Raw genomic sequence first — 15366 nt, forward strand, 5'->3', positions numbered from 1 at the left:
GTGTGGCCCCCTCTGCTCCCCCAGCCCTGCTGTACCCAGATCTCTGGGCACGGAGGGGAGACCCTCCCAGCGCCTCTGGGGTATCTCACTGTCCCCACTGCTCACCTGTCTGAGGACTCTACCCCCGACCACAGCACCGTGGGGTCATGGTCAGGACCCCCGGCTTCACGTCAGGGGCTACACCTGCCAACGGCCCCACCCCCACCTAGCCCCTACCCACTTCCACAGCAGGACCTCCCAGTCTGTTCCCTCCCTGGGGCTCTGTGAGGATTTCCAGGGGCCACGGGGAGAATCCGGGTGCAGCCGGCAGGCAGAGCTCCCGCCCTCTGCTGCCCACCCTGGCCCACTGCTGGGGAGAGCCAGGCCACAGAGGGCTGAGGGCAGGTCCTCCCCGGCCGTGCCGCCCTGTCGCCCTGTGTCTGCCTGCCCAGCCCCCAGCACCCTGCGCGGACAGCAACCTCAGCAGAGAATCCCACTGCAGGACCTCTAGGGTCCCCCTCAGTGGCCTGGTCGGGGGGCTCCCTGAGTCACCCCAGGGAGACGCTGTCCCTCGTGCAGCCTCATTCCCGTCACCACACGGGGATGGGGAGATTCAAGGACAGGAAGCGCCCAGGGCGTCCGGGTGACACTCATGAGGTGCCCTGGTACGTGGCCAGGGGCCCTGGTGGGACGAACACACCCAGCACTGGGCCCCACTCAGGTCCCTGGAGGCCATTCCTGGGGGTGGGCCTCTGACTCTGCTTAGTAGGGGCTTCATTGGTGGATGTGGGGTGAGTGGGAGGCCCCCACGTCCCCCCTCCCCAGCCCAGGACTTGAGTGGGCCTCAGCCTGCAGCCATCAAAAGGGAATAGGGCAGTCAGGACCCTCGCAAGCTAGGGCCACGCACGGTCTGTGGCCCTCGCAAGCTAGGGCCACGCACGGTCTGTGGACCCTCGCAAGCTAGGGCCACGCACGGTCTGTGGACCCTCGCAAGCTAGGGCCACGCACGGTCTGTGGACCCTCGCAAGCTAGGGCCGTGCACAGAGTCTGTGGCCAGGCAGCCTGGCCCTAGGAGGTAGGCAGGGGCTCAGACCTGTGCGCACCCCTGTGCACACAGGGCCACCAGTGCAAGAGCGGCCCCTCCTGCTGCGCCAGCCGCCTCTGTGGATCCCCGGCCCTGCCCTGCCAGAACCCCCGTTTGCAAAGGAGAGGCAGCTCCAGGCACGCGAGAGAGCTACGGACAGAACATCAGGTTACTGCGTCTCCACTCCCAGAAAAAGAGTGTGGACCCTCGCAAGCTAGGGCCACGCACGGTCTGTGGACCCTCGCAAGCTAGGGCCACGCACGGTCTGTGGACCCTCGCAAGCTAGGGCCATGCACAGAGTCTGTGGACCCTCGCAAGCTAGGGCCGTGCACAGAGTCTGTGGCCAGGCAGCCTGGCCCTAGGAGGTAGGCAGGGGCTCAGACCTGTGCGCACCCCTGTGCACACAGGGCCACCAGTGCAAGAGCGGCCCCTCCTGCTGCGCCAGCCGCCTCTGTGGATCCCCGGCCCTGCCCTGCCAGAACCCCCGTTTGCAAAGGAGAGGCAGCTCCAGGCACACGAGAGAGAACATCAGGTTACTGCGTCTCCATTCCCAGAAAAAGAGTTTAAAAAACATCATACAAACCTTTTATTCTCCTGGGGGAAAAAAAGAAAGAAAGAAGAATTAGATGACACGGTGGGTGCTGACATCATGGCCACCACACAAACCGGAATCAGAGACAAGCAACTGGCTCCTGAGGGTGCAAGCTAGCATCCAGGCCCCCCTGGGGGCCGAGTGTGCCCATTTCCCAGCTCCTCTCCCCCACCCCGAGGTCACGGGCACCCAGGGAGCTCTGACAGCACCCACAGGACAAAGGGAACTGAGTCCAGTCCATCTCTCCACCTCCCGCTCCTCCAACCTCCATGCCCCCCGCCCACCCCACAGGTGCCCCCTGCCGCAGCACACACGCCCCAGAATCCAGCCCCGCCACCACCCCAGATCCCCCACCTGCTGTCGCCCTGCTGCTGGGCCCGGGGGCACTCTGGTCAAGTCCCAAGGCCGTCAGAGGTGACCCCAGGCCTAGAGACCTTCTCCTGCACTTGCGTTGCGGAACTCAACGAGGAGACACCGGCAGACCCAGGTGAGAAGGGAGCAGGTGCAGGAGGTGGGCGTGGCTCCCCTTCCCTGGCGCTGTGCCTGGGCTGGCTGTGGGGTAGGTTTATGGAGTTAATGATGCCAGTTTTCTCAGGGGTGCAGTGCAGTCATGCACAGGACTGGAGTTAGTGGGGGATGCGGGAGGCAGAGGGGTAAGGGGAACGAGGGCTGCCCACTGTCAGCTTCTGGGGTCCTGGGAAGACGGGGCAGGGTGGGATGATGAGGAGATAGTGAGAAGCCGCCTGTGAGGGGCCTCAGCCTCCTGGTCATGGGAGAGCCCTGGGTAGAGGCAGAGGCCCCTCAAGGAGACCCTCCTCCTGGGCCATGGGGGGCAGTCAGCCCTGCGCTGTCGGTGCTGGGAGCCGAGGGCAGCGGCCAGGTCCCCTCGGAGGCTCCCTGTGGGAGCACAGCCCCAGCTGCTCAGTGAGATTGGCCCCAGGGCAGACCCTGAGCCCGCCTTCGGCCCTCACGCCCAGCACAGCAGGCCCAAAGGGTGGCTCAGGGATTGCCCCTACGGAGGTACAGGGCCTTCTGCTCCAAGGAGGGGCCTCAGAGATGGGCCAGCCCCAGGCTCTCCCTCCAGGAACTGGGGGACCTGGGGGAGAGAAGCAGCCCAGAGCACGCAGGGCAGGGCGTGTGGAGGTGGACGGGACGGCAGCAAGCTCGAGACGCGACCTCCTGCAGCCCAGGGCACAGCGGAGGGTCCGGAGGCTGTGCGTGGTTGGAGGGGATGAAGAAAGGCATCATATAGGAGCTGGATGACTGTGCAATCAACTCCTGTATGAAGCCGTTCCCATCCCCCAACTACTGACCGCGGGCCGCGACCCTCCTCCAGAAGTGGACCGAACGCTGGCTGCTAGCGGTTAGAGCAGCGGCAGCCAGGGACAGCCAGCCCAGGCAGCGCCAGGACCTGCCCAGTATGCCCAGCCCCGCCCACCCCTGCCTCCCGCAGCTGGGCCCCACACGGGGCTGGCTGGGCAGCCAGGCCAGGGCACCACCTCCAAAGCTTTGATGCCTAGGCACATCTCTGCCTCCCTTCCTGCATCTGTGAAATGGGGCTCCAGGAAGCTCCCTTGGGGAACCCCAGGAGGACACACAGAGGCTGGGGCAGGGGCACCTAAAGGCTCCAGGCTTCGTGGAAGGTGACACAAACATTCTCCACCATGCTGATGGCCGCTGGACCTGCAAATTGACTGACCCCCCTCGATGTGTGCTGGGGGTGTGGACCCCACCTCAATAAAGTGCAGAAGAACCACCTCCCCTACCCTGAGTGTCTCTCCAACCCACCCACCTCCACATGCAGCCTGGCACACGCAGGCAGACAGCAAGTGTCAGAAAATAAGTGACTCCACAATACCAAATCCATTCCTGAGCACAGGGTAAAAACCCTGGGGCAGGACACCAAGGCCAGAATGTCCCTGCGGGGTGTGTGTGTGTGTGTGTGTGTGTGAGAGAGAGAGAGGGACACAGAGACAGAGAAAAGCCCTGGGGCAGGACACCAAGGCCAGAATGTCCCTGTGGGCTGTGTGTGTGTGTGTGTGTGCAAGAGAGAGAGAGAGACACAGAGACAGAGAAAAACCCTGGGGCAGGACACCAAGGCCAGAATGTCCCTGTGGGCTGTGTGTGTGTGTGTGTGTGTGTGTGAGAGAGAGAGACACAGAGACAGAGAAAAACCCTGGGGTAGGACACCAAGGCCAGAATGTCCCTGCGGGGTGTGTGTGTGTGTGTGTGTGTGTGTGAGAGAGAGAGAGGGACACAGAGACAGAGAAAAACCCTGGGGCAGGACACCAAGGCCAGAATGTCCCTGCGGGGTGTGTGTGTGTGTGTGTGTGTGTGTGTGTGAAAGAGAGGGACACAGAGACAGAGAAAAACCCTGGGGGCAGGACACCAAGGCCAGAATGTCCCTGCGGGGTGTGTGTGTGTGTGTGTGTGTGTGTGAAAGAGAGGGACACAGAGACAGAGAAAAACCCTGGGGCAGGACACCAAGGCCAGAATGTCCCTGCGGGGTGTGTGTGTGTGTGTGTGTGTGTGTGTGTGTGAGAGAGAGAGAGAGAGACACAGAGACAGAGAAAAACCCTGGGGCAGGACACCAAGGCCAGAATGTCCCTGCGGGGTGTGTGTGTGTGTGTGTGTGTGTGAGAGAGAGAGAGAGAGGGACACAGAGACAGAGAAAAACCCTGGGGGCAGGACACCAAGGCCAGAATGTCCCTGCGGGGTGTGTGTGTGTGTGTGTGTGTGTGTGAGAGAGAGAGAGAGAGAGACACAGAGACAGAGAAAAACCCTGGGGCAGGACACGAAGGCCAGAATGTCCCTGCGGGGTGTGTGTGTGTGTGTGTGTGTGTGTGTGAAAGAGAGGGACACAGAGACAGAGAAAAACCCTGGGGCAGGACACCAAGGCCAGAATGTCCCTGCGGGGTGTGTGTGTGTGTGTGTGTGTGTGTGAGAGAGAGAGAGAGAGGGACACAGAGACAGAGAAAAACCCTGGGGGCAGGACACCAAGGCCAGAATGTCCCTGCGAGGTGTGTGTGTGTGTGTGTGTGTGCAAGAGAGAGAGAGAGACACAGAGACAGAGAAAAACCCTGGGGCAGGACACCAAGGCCAGAATGTCCCTGTGGGCTGTGTGTGTGTGTGTGTGTGTGTGAGAGAGAGACACAGAGACAGAGAAAAACCCTGGGGCAGGACACCAAGGCCAGAATGTCCCTGCGGGGTGTGTGTGTGTGTGTGTGTGTGTGTGTGTGTGAGAGAGAGACACAGAGACAGAGAAAAACCCTGGGGCAGGACACCAAGGCCAGAATGTCCCTGCGGGGTGTGTGTGTGTGTGTGTGTGTGTGAGAGAGAGAGGGACACAGAGACAGAGAAAAACCCTGGGGCAGGACACCAAGGCCAGAATGTCCCTGCGGGGTGTGTGTGTGTGTGTGTGTGTGTGTGTGTGAAAGAGAGGGACACAGAGACAGAGAAAAACCCTGGGGCAGGACACCAAGGCCAGAATGTCCCTGCGGGGTGTGTGTGTGTGTGTGTGTGTGTGAGAGAGAGAGAGGGACACAGAGACAGAGAAAAACCCTGGGGGCAGGACACCAAGGCCAGAATGTCCCTGCGAGGTGTGTGTGTGTGTGTGTGTGTGCAAGAGAGAGAGAGAGACACAGAGACAGAGAAAAACCCTGGGGCAGGACACCAAGGCCAGAATGTCCCTGCAGGGTGTGTGTGTGTGTGTGTGTGTGTGAGAGAGAGGGACACAGAGACAGAGAAAAGCCCTGGGGCAGGACACCAAGGCCAGAATGTCCCTGCGGGGTGTGTGTGTGTGTGTGTGTGAGAGAGAGAGAGAGAGAGACACAGAGACAGAGAAAAACCCTGGGGCAGGACAGCAAGGCCAGAATGTCCCTGCGGGGTGTGTGTGTGTGTGTGTGTGTGTGAGAGAGAGGGACACAGAGACAGAGAAAAACCCTGGGGCAGGACACCAAGGCCAGAATGTCCCTGCGGGGTGTGTGTGTGTGTGTGTGTGTGAGAGAGAGAGAGAGAGGGACACAGAGACAGAGAAAAGCCCTGGGGCAGGACACCAAGGCCAGAATGTCCCTGCGGGGTGTGTGTGTGTGTGTGTGTGTGTGAGAGAGAGAGAGAGAGAGGGACACAGAGACAGAGAAAAACCCTGGGGCAGGACACCAAGGCCAGAATGTCCCTGCGGGGTGTGTGTGTGTGTGTGTGTGAGAGAGAGAGAGAGAGAGAGACACAGAGACAGAGAAAAACCCTGGGGCAGGACACTAAGGCCAGAATGTCCCTGCGGGGTGTGTGTGTGTGTGTGTGTGTGCAAGAGAGAGAGAGAGGGACACAGAGACAGAGAAAAACCCTGGGGCAGGACACCAAGGCCAGAATGTCCCTGTGGGCTGTGTGTGTGTGTGTGTGTGTGTGTGTGAGAGAGAGAGAGAGACAGAGACAGAGACAGAGAGAAGAGAAAGGGGTTTAAATGAACCTGCGTGCACAGGGACTCAAGAAACACAAAATGGGGGAAGATATGGATGTGGCACATGGGGGAGGTAGCTGGGTGTGACACATGGGGGAGGAGAGCAGATGCTCAGTGTGACACAGGAATAGGAGCTGGGTGTGACAGGAGTAGGAGGAGCTGAGCATGAATGGGGGAGCTGGATGTGACAGGAGTAGGAGGAGCTGAGTGTGAACAAGAGTGGGGGGAGCTGGGTGTGACACATGAGTAGGAGCTGAGTGTGAATGGGTGGGGGGAGCTGGGTGTAACACATGAGTAGGAGGAGCTGAGCATGAACAGGGGTGGGGGGAGCTGGGTGTGACAGGAGTAGGAGGAGCTGAGTGTGAACAAGAGTGGGGGGAGCTGGGTGTGACACATGAGTAGGAGGACTGAGTGAGAACATGGGTGGGGGGAGCTGAGTATGACACATGAGTAGGAGGAGCTAAGTGTGAACAGGGGTGGGTGAGCTGGGCGTGCACATGAGTAGGAGGAGCTGAGTGTGAACAAGAGTGGGGGGAGCTGGGCATGACAAAAGAGTAGCAGGAGATGAGTGACAGGTGGGGAACTGAGTGTGATACAAGAGTAGGAGCTGAAAAAAAAGTGGGGGGAGCTGGGTGTGACACATAAGTAGTAGGAGCTGAGTGTAACACAGGTGGGGGGAGTCGGTGTGACACATGAGTAGAAGGAGCTGAGCATGAACAGTGGTGGGGGGAGCTGGATGTGACACATGAGTAGGAGGAGCTGAGTGACAGATGGGGAGCTGGGTGTGACACATGAGTAGGAGCTGAGTGTGAACAAGAGTGAGGGGAGCTGGGTGTGACACAGGAGTAGGAGGAGCTAAGCATGAACAGGGGTGGGGGGAGCTGGATGTGACAGGAGTAGGAGGAGCTGAGCATGAACAGGGGTGGGGAGAGCTGGGTGTGACATATAAATAGGAAGAGCTGAGTGTGAACAAGAGTGGGGTAAGCTGGGCGTGACAAAAGAGTAGCAGGAGATGAGTGACAGGTGGGGAACTGAGTGTGACACAAGAGTAGGAGCTGAAAAAAAAGTGGGGGAGCTGGGTGTGACACATAGTAGGAGGAGCTGAGTGACAGGTGGGGAACTAAGTGTGACACATTAGTAGGAGGACTGAGTGAGAACATGGGTGGGGGGAGCTGGGTGTGACACATGAGTAGGAGGAGCTGAGTGTAACACAGGTGGGGGGAGTCGGTGTGACACATGAGTAGGAGGAGCTGAGCGTGAACAGGGGTGGGTGAGCTGGGTGTGCACATGAGTAGGAGGAGCTGAGTGTGACACAGGTTGGGGGAGCTGGGTGTGACACATGAGTAGGAGGAGCTGAGCATGAACATGGGTGGGGGGAGCTGGTGTGACACATGAGTAGGAGGAGCTGAGTGTGACACAGGTGGGGGAGCTGGGTGTGACACATGAGTAGGAGGAGCTGAGTGTGACACAGGTGGGGGGAGCTGGGTGTGACACATGAGTAGGAGGAGCTGAGTGTGACACAGGTGGGGGGAGCTGGGTGTGACACATGAGTAGGAGGAGCTGAGCATGAACATGGGTGGGGGGAGCTGGTGTGACACATGAGTAGGAGGAGCTGAGTGTGACACAGGTGGGGGAGCTGGGTGTGACACATGAGTAGGAGGAGCTGAGTGTGACACAGGTGGGGGGAGTGGGTGTGACACATGAGTAGGAGGAGCTGAGTGAGAACAGGGGTGTGGGAGCTGGGTGTGACACATGAGTAGGAGGAGCTGAGTGACAGGTGGGGAACTAAGTGTGACACATGAGTAGGACTGAGTGAGAACATGGGTAGGGGGAGCTGGGTATGACACATGAGTAGGAGGAGCTGAGTGTGACACAGGTGGGGGGAGTGGGTGTGACACATGAGTAGGAGGAGCTGAGTGTGACACAGGTGGGGGGAGTGGGTGTGACATATGAGTAGGAGGAGCTGAGTGTGACACAGGTGGGGGGAGTGGGTGTGACACATGAGTAGGAGGAGCTGAGTGTGACACAGGTGGGGGGAGTGGGTGTGACACATGAGTAGGAGGAGCTGAGTGTGACACAGGTGGGGGGAGCTGGGTGTGACACATGAGTAGGGGGAGCTGGGTGTGACACATGAGTAGGAGGAGCTGAGCGTGACACAGGTGGGGGGAGTGGGTGTGACACATGAGTAGGAGGAGCTGAGTGAGAACAGGGGTGTGGGAGCTGGGTGTGACACAGGAGTAGGAGCTGAGTGTGAATGGGGGTGGGACAGCTGGTGTGACAAATAGTAGGAGGAGCTGAGCGTGAACAGGCGTGGGGGGAGCTGGGTGTGACACATGAGTAGGAGGAGCTGAGTGTGACACAGGTGGGGGGAGCTGGGTGTGACACATGAGTAGGAGGAGCTGAGTGTGACACAGGTGGGGGGAGCTGGGTGTGACACATGAGTAGGAGGAGCTGGGTGTGACACATGAGTAGGAGGAACTGAGTGTGAATAAGAGTGAGGGGAGCTGGGTGGGACACATGAGTAGGAGGAGCTGAATGTGACACAGGTGGGGGGAGTGGGTGTGACACATGAGTAGGAGGAGCTGAGTGTGACACAGGTGGGGGGATCTGGGTGTGACACATGAGTAGGAGGAGCTGAATGTGACACAGGTGGGGGGATCTGGGTGTGACATGTGTAGGAGGAGCTGAGTGACACAGTTGGGGGGAGTTACATGGCCCCGTGCAAGACGCAGGTAGGGGAGGAGCTCCGGAGGTTTGCAGGTGACTCCTGGGGGACACGGATGGGGAGAGGGGCTCCAGGTGACACAGAAGGGGTCAGGCTCCGTGGGACCCTCCACTGAGCCCTGGTTTCCCTCTCAGGCATCTAAGGAGGCAGGGCACCTCCTGGGGGAATCACGGTTGTCCTAGGGAAGGTGGTAGCCCCACGGGCCACCCTATCCCAGCAGACTCCAAGGCTTAGCCACACATACCCCACTCCTGACCCAGAAGCAAGAAGACGCGCACCTGAACAAGGTTGAGGGCCTGGGGAAGTTCAGCGGCCGGCCACCAGGGCACCAGGGCCTCAGGCCCCCACACAGGGCGGAGCCAAGAGCAGAGCCCAGTCTTCAAAGGTGCCCGAGGCACTGAGCCCCAGTACCGCCCTCCCCAGGGCCTGCCAAGCACTACACAGGCCCAGGCTGGCTCTCCCACACCTAGAAACCTCCCCTCTGAATGCTGCACAACCAGCTCTTGGCCACACCAAGACATTCACAGCAAATCCCCATCCTGGACCACGCCCCTTCAGTGCCAACAGTACTGCCCCTGTCACGACTCAGACCTGGGCCACAGGGGCAGCCAAGAGAGGAGCTGTGCCTCCCCTCCCAGGCTCATCATCAGGGCCCCACAGAGCCCACCCCCTGCCCCAGCCCTGCTGTCCGGCGCATCCTCCCCGCACCCATGTCCCCAAGAAGCCCCGGCCCAGGCTCTCCGCCGTCCCTTGGCTGGCGTGCATCTCCCCAAGGCGTGGGCGCTCCCGAGCTCCGTTACACGATGGCTGGCACAGGGCTTGGCACATAGCAGACCTTCACCGCACATGCAACGAATGAATGAAAGCCTGCCACATACAAGGCCCTGGAGGCCAGAGTGAGCCACGGCGAGGACGATGGAGAGGAGTGGGCGGCCGAGACGGATGGAGGCGGTGGGAGTCCTGCTGATGGAGCGCACACTGACACAAGAGGGACGACCGAACACGAGAGACAGGGGAGGAGGCTAGGGCCCAAGCACGGGCGCCCAGGGGCAGCAGCCTGCCCAGGCCCACCCCTGCCATCACAGAACTCTGACCCTGTGTGATGGTGGCAGAGAGATGGAGGAGCCCGACAGCGGTGCCAGTGGGGAGCAGGGTTCCCCTAAGCCGGGCTTGGCAGACCCCGTTGCTTGCAGATCCCAGGGGGAAAGGCTGGGACGCCAGGGGTCTCCATTGAAAACTGGCAACAAAACTTGCACCCCACCTTTAAAGAGCACAAGGACACGGCGTCCAGCAATGGCGAGGTGCGCGTGGCTGACAAGGGTCGCTCGAAACCTCAGAGCCCCAGGGGCTTGTCCACTCTAGACCCCACTGGCAAGCCGATCGGGCAAAACACACATCTTACAGGAAAAACCTGAGTCATGACGTCAATGTGTTCATATGCATCGCACACACAAGCACCTGGATGACAAGGGGTGGGCACAGCAGGAACTGACCTGGAGGCTGGGCGGACACTGCAGCAGGCACAGGTGCATGGGCGCTGTCCGGTCCAAAGCTGTGTGCAGGGCGAGGCGCAGCAGCCAGAGCCTGGAGCTCCCATCCGGTCCTGGGCTCCCCGGCCAGCTCCTGGGCAGCAGCCGGGCAGGCTGGGGAGCCTGGGCACAGGACACAGCCTGCACCCGGCTCGACCCATTCACCAGCCTGGGGGGGGGGGGCGGGGGGGGGGGCTGGGGCGTGGGCAGCCAAGAGCCCTGGGCACGGGGTGGGAGCATGGCAGGGAGGGCTCCATTCAGGTCACAGGAAGGGGAGCTGACTGGGCAGAGCTGCTAGGAGGGTGTCTGAGGCCCCTCACAGAGACAGCCGCTCAGGTCTGACCCCAGCAGCCGCTTTGGAACGAAGAGGTAGCGGTGGGAGGCAGGGGTAGGTCAGTGACAGGAAGGTACTGGGAGGCCCATGGGGGCGAGGGGTCGAGGCCAGGGGTGACCCCAGAAGGGGGTCCAGGGGAGAAAAGGGGTCTGGCACATGCACTCCTCACTCCCTCACCCACGCCCATGCGCACAGGCACGCACTCATGCGGGCACGCACCCCCATACGGACACACACACACATGCTGGCGTGCACAGACACACTTCCGGCCCCTGAGCCCAGGGCCCCTGCACACTGAGCACGCCCCGAGGAGCAGCCTAGCACACGTACCTGAGCCAACCAGGGCTCACGGCATTGAGACCCCCAGTGCTGGGGCTGTGGAGGTGCCGGGGTGAAGCCCCAGGTCTCCAGGATGCCAGAAGCAGAGGCATTTTGCTGGTAGCTGAGCATGGGGGCAGGGGGGTCCTGGCCAAGGCCTGGCCCTTTAGGGGTTACAGTCAATTCTAAGTGAAGGGAGGCGTCCCAGCCTGGCCGAGTCACCCCACACCCCACAGACCAGGTTGAGGGGGCATCGGGGGGGGGGCTTTCCTCCCCTTGGCCGTGGCATCTCCCCGGGAGGGGGACCCCAGTGACTGCGGGATGCAGGAGGACCCCGGGGGAGTCTCACCTCTAAGGAGCACCCCACTCACACGCAAAACCTCCACTCACACCTCAGCCAACACCAATCAAACAGATAAAGTGCTTTGTAAAGTGCAGGTATACAGGTAACGGTGCAGACACCTGCTGGCTCCCGCCCCCACCCCGCCCCGTGTGCCAGCAGGGGCCTGCTGAGCTGAGCTAGGCTACACCAAGAACCCTCCCCACAGGGCGCCCGGGGTGCAGGCTGCAGCCATCGAGTGAGCCCGGCCCACGTCTCTGAGGGCTGGCCCTGGGGGCTCCCTGTCCCCTGCTGGTTGGGGACTGGAATTCAGCCCCTGGCCTCCTGACCCACCTCCAACCCCCACCGGGCCTCAGAGGGGCGGCAGCAGCTTTTCGAGGGGCGTCGCCCGGGCCAGCTTCCCCACTTCAGGCCTGCTAGGTGCTGTGCAGTGTCTGGGTGCAGGGTGGGACAGAGTCCGTCGAGTCTTCGCAGGAGTCGAAGGCCGGGTCAGAAGCGTGACTTCCTGGTGGCCAGGGGGCTGGCTGCAGAGGCAGCTCTGGGCGGGCTTGCTGGCACCGCGTCCCTTCAGCTCCCAGCTCCAAAGAGGCATAGTCATCGGAGGGAAGTTGCAGGTGTGCCTCGAAGAGGTGAGCGAGGCCCCGCTCAACTCCTCCCGAGAAGGGAGACGGCCCTGCTTCTCCTCACCCTTGGGAACTGCTTTCCTCCCTGGCCCTGGCCGTGCTGCTGCTGGGCCGTCACCTGCAGCCCAGGGAGGGCAGGTGAGCAACAGGCAGAACGCCCCTCCCATGGGCTGCAGGAGGGGCAGGTGACGGGCACCTGCGCCTGCGCCCCAACCGAAGGCAAGTCCGGGGCCACGCCCGACGACCCACAAGTCCCCTCCTCTGTCGGCTTCTGGGGAGGACCTCGTGGATCGAGCACTCTTTCTGCACCTGGCTTCAGACTCTGATCATTGCCTGTTCTTGGAAATCTCCTAAAATAACTCGGCCAAGGGGTGGGGGTGGGGCAGTCCTCCAAGGCGCACTCCTCCTCCGCTGAGCCACAGTTCCAGCCACTCTTAGCAAAGTCCGCAGTTCCAAAGTCTAAAGCGTTTCCAGGAAATGTCACCACAGCGCCGCGGGCACCTCAGGCGTGTTTGCACAGAGCTGCGCCTGCACGGCACTGCCTGACACCATCAGGTACTCGGAACCCCCAGTCCACAGGCCTCAGAGCCCAGGCCCAGAAGAGCATCGGCACCCCCTCCTCCGGGGGTCGGCAGTCTCCACGGCTGTCGCGCTGTCCTCAACGTCGTCGTGGCGTCTGTGGCCCTATGCCCTCCAGCTTAGTGGACACCCTGGCATCAGCTGAGTTCTCAGGGGACGAGGGTCAGCATCGAGGTGCCCAGGGAAGGGCTCCACCTGGGATGTCAGTGTGCTTGGGGGCCTCCTTTGCCACTGGTACTGTCTTCACGCCCATCTTCACGGCCTGGCCCTGGCCCTGTCCAACCTCGATGAATTTCCGTTGCTGGAAGGAGGCAACCAGATCTGACCAGCCTGGAGGTCACAGCTTCACGCGGGCTGGTGAATGGGCGGTTAGCACCTTCCACTGGGACGGGAGCTAAGCCGCAGAAACTAGCTTGGGTTACATTCCAGGGCGCAGCCAACTTGGCAGCCCCACGGGTCGAGGCTGGTGCACGGCCAGCACTGCGGCCAGCACAACCAAACAGCACAGAAACACGTCCTGCTGCAGCCTCTCGGCCTCCTGGGCAGGCGTTGCCACGGGCATGGCACCCGCGATCCATGGTGTCCGCCGCCGGGCGCCTCCCAACGCCTTGCCCCTGCTGGCAGTCCTCTCCACGTCTCTGCTTATGCCGCTGGAACCTATCTTCCGCGCCAGTGTCCTAGTGTGGTACGCCGCGAGCAGGCCGTAGGTGGACAGCGGGTGTCTTTGCCCTCTCCAGTCTCAGGCCAAACTGGCCACACCCACTTTGGCCCGGAGAAGCACAGTCCTGAGTCTTTCTCACCAGTTCTGGACACCTGAGCTCTGGCAGAGGCAGGAGATGGAGTCTCAGCTCTGGAACATCAAGCATGGCCGCTCTCTGAGCATCTGAGCTTCTCCAGAGCCTGGGGCTGAAGTCCTGGCTCTAGGACATCAAGGAGGTCCCGCCTTCTGGACATCGGAGCTTCGTGGAGGCTGGACGTGGAGCGTGGTGCTGGAACAAGGAGGTCCCGCCTTCTGAGCGTCCGAGCTCCATCAGCGGCAGGAGCTGGACGTGGAGCCTGGGGCTGGAACAAGGAGGCTCCTCCCTCTGAGCGCCTGAGCTCCATCAGGGGCTGGAGCTGGAGTCCTGGTTCCAGGGCCCTCGTTTCTGGGTGCCTGATGGCTGCCAGAGGCTGGAGCTGGGGTTCTCCCTCTGGCCCGTCGGTGCTCGAGCTCCTTGTGTGTGCTCAGAGCTGGACTCCTGGCTCCGGGACATCTGGCCTCCTCACTCGGGAGCTTCCTCAGATGCTGGGGTCAAGGTGCCGGCGCTGGGAGAGCACGAAGTCCGCTTTGGATGCTTAGGACCGCCAGAGGCCAGCCGGGAGTCTCGGCTCCAGAACACGGTGGAGTCCCTCGCTGCATGCCTGGGCTTCGACAGGTCTGGCTCTGGAACACCGAAGAGGGCTCCCTTCCTGGAGGCCCAGGGTGCACCCCAGGGTGCATCAGAAGCCGGAGGTGAGGTCTTGGCTCTGGAGCCGTGGTGGGGGACTCGAAGCCCGAGCTGCTTCTCTGCTGTGCTCACCACACACAGGCCACCCTGCCTCTTCTGGCTGGGCGGGGCCTCGGCAAGCTGGAAGGTCCTGGAGGCCGCCTGCTCCTGGACCTCAACTTGGCGCCAGCCCCACTGGGGCTCCAGGGGGACCGCCATGCCGGTGCCATGACTATGGTCCCAGAGGTGGTTCTTTGTGCTTGGTCCTGAGCTCTCACAGCTGGACTTGCCTGTAGATGTCTCGAGGCAACAGGAGGGGGAGGGAATGGAGAAGGGGGGAAGAGAAGGGGGGGACGAGGAGAAGGAGTGGGGGGAGGAGGAGAGGGAGGAGGGGGAAGAAGAGGAGAAGGAGGGGGGAGAATGAGGAGAGGGAGTGGGGAGGAGGAGGAGAGGATGGGGAGGAAGAGGTAGAGGAGAGGGAAGAGGGAGAAGGGGGGAAGCGGAGACGGAATGGGAGGAAAAGGAGGAAGGGGTTAGAGGAGGAGAGGGAGATGGAAGAAGAGGGGAGGAGGGAGGGGAGGAAGAGAGGGAAGAGGAGGAGGAAGAGATGGAGGAGGGGGGAGCAGGAAGGGGGAGAATAAGGGGGAGGAGGGGAAGGAGAAGAGGAAGAAGGGGAAGGAGAGAAGAGGGAGAAGATGAGGGAGAGAAGAGGAGGGGGAGGAAGGAGGGGAGAAGGAAGGGAAGGAAGAAAGAGAAGAGGAGGAGGAGGGGGAGGAGGAGAGAGAGATGGGAAGGGGAGGAGGGGGAGGAAGGAGAATGAGGAGAGGGGGTGGGGGAGGAGGAGAGGGAGGAGGGGAAGGAAGAGGAGGAGGGGGAGAACAAGGAGAGGGAGCGGAGAGGAGGAGGAAAGGAGGGGGAGGAAGAGGTAGAGGAGAGAGAGCGGGGGGGAGAGGGAGGGGAGGAGGAGAAGTGGGGGAGAAGGGGGGAGGAAGAGGTAGAGGAGGGGGAAGAGGGAGAAAGGGGGGAAGAGAAGGAGACAGAAGGGGAGGAAAAGGAGGGAATGAAGAGGAGGAGGGGGTGGAGGAAAGAAGTGTAGGAGGAGGGGGGGAGGAAAAGAAGGGGGAGGGGGGAGAAAAGGAGGGGGAGATGGAAGAAGGGGGGAGGAGGAGAAAGAGGAAGAGGGGGAAGAGGAAGAGGGGGAAGAGGAAGAGGAGGAAGGGGAGGAGCCGGTGGTGCTGGTGATGCGTGGTGGTGGCAGTGGAAGTGACAGCGGTAGCCACGGTGGCAGCCGAGGTGGTAGCTGTGGCGGGGGCCACCGTCGGCGTCTCCCCACTGGGAGGG

This window comes from Lepus europaeus, chromosome 22, assembly GCF_033115175.1.
Source record: "Lepus europaeus isolate LE1 chromosome 22, mLepTim1.pri, whole genome shotgun sequence".
NCBI classification, from domain to species: domain Eukaryota; kingdom Metazoa; phylum Chordata; class Mammalia; order Lagomorpha; family Leporidae; genus Lepus; species Lepus europaeus.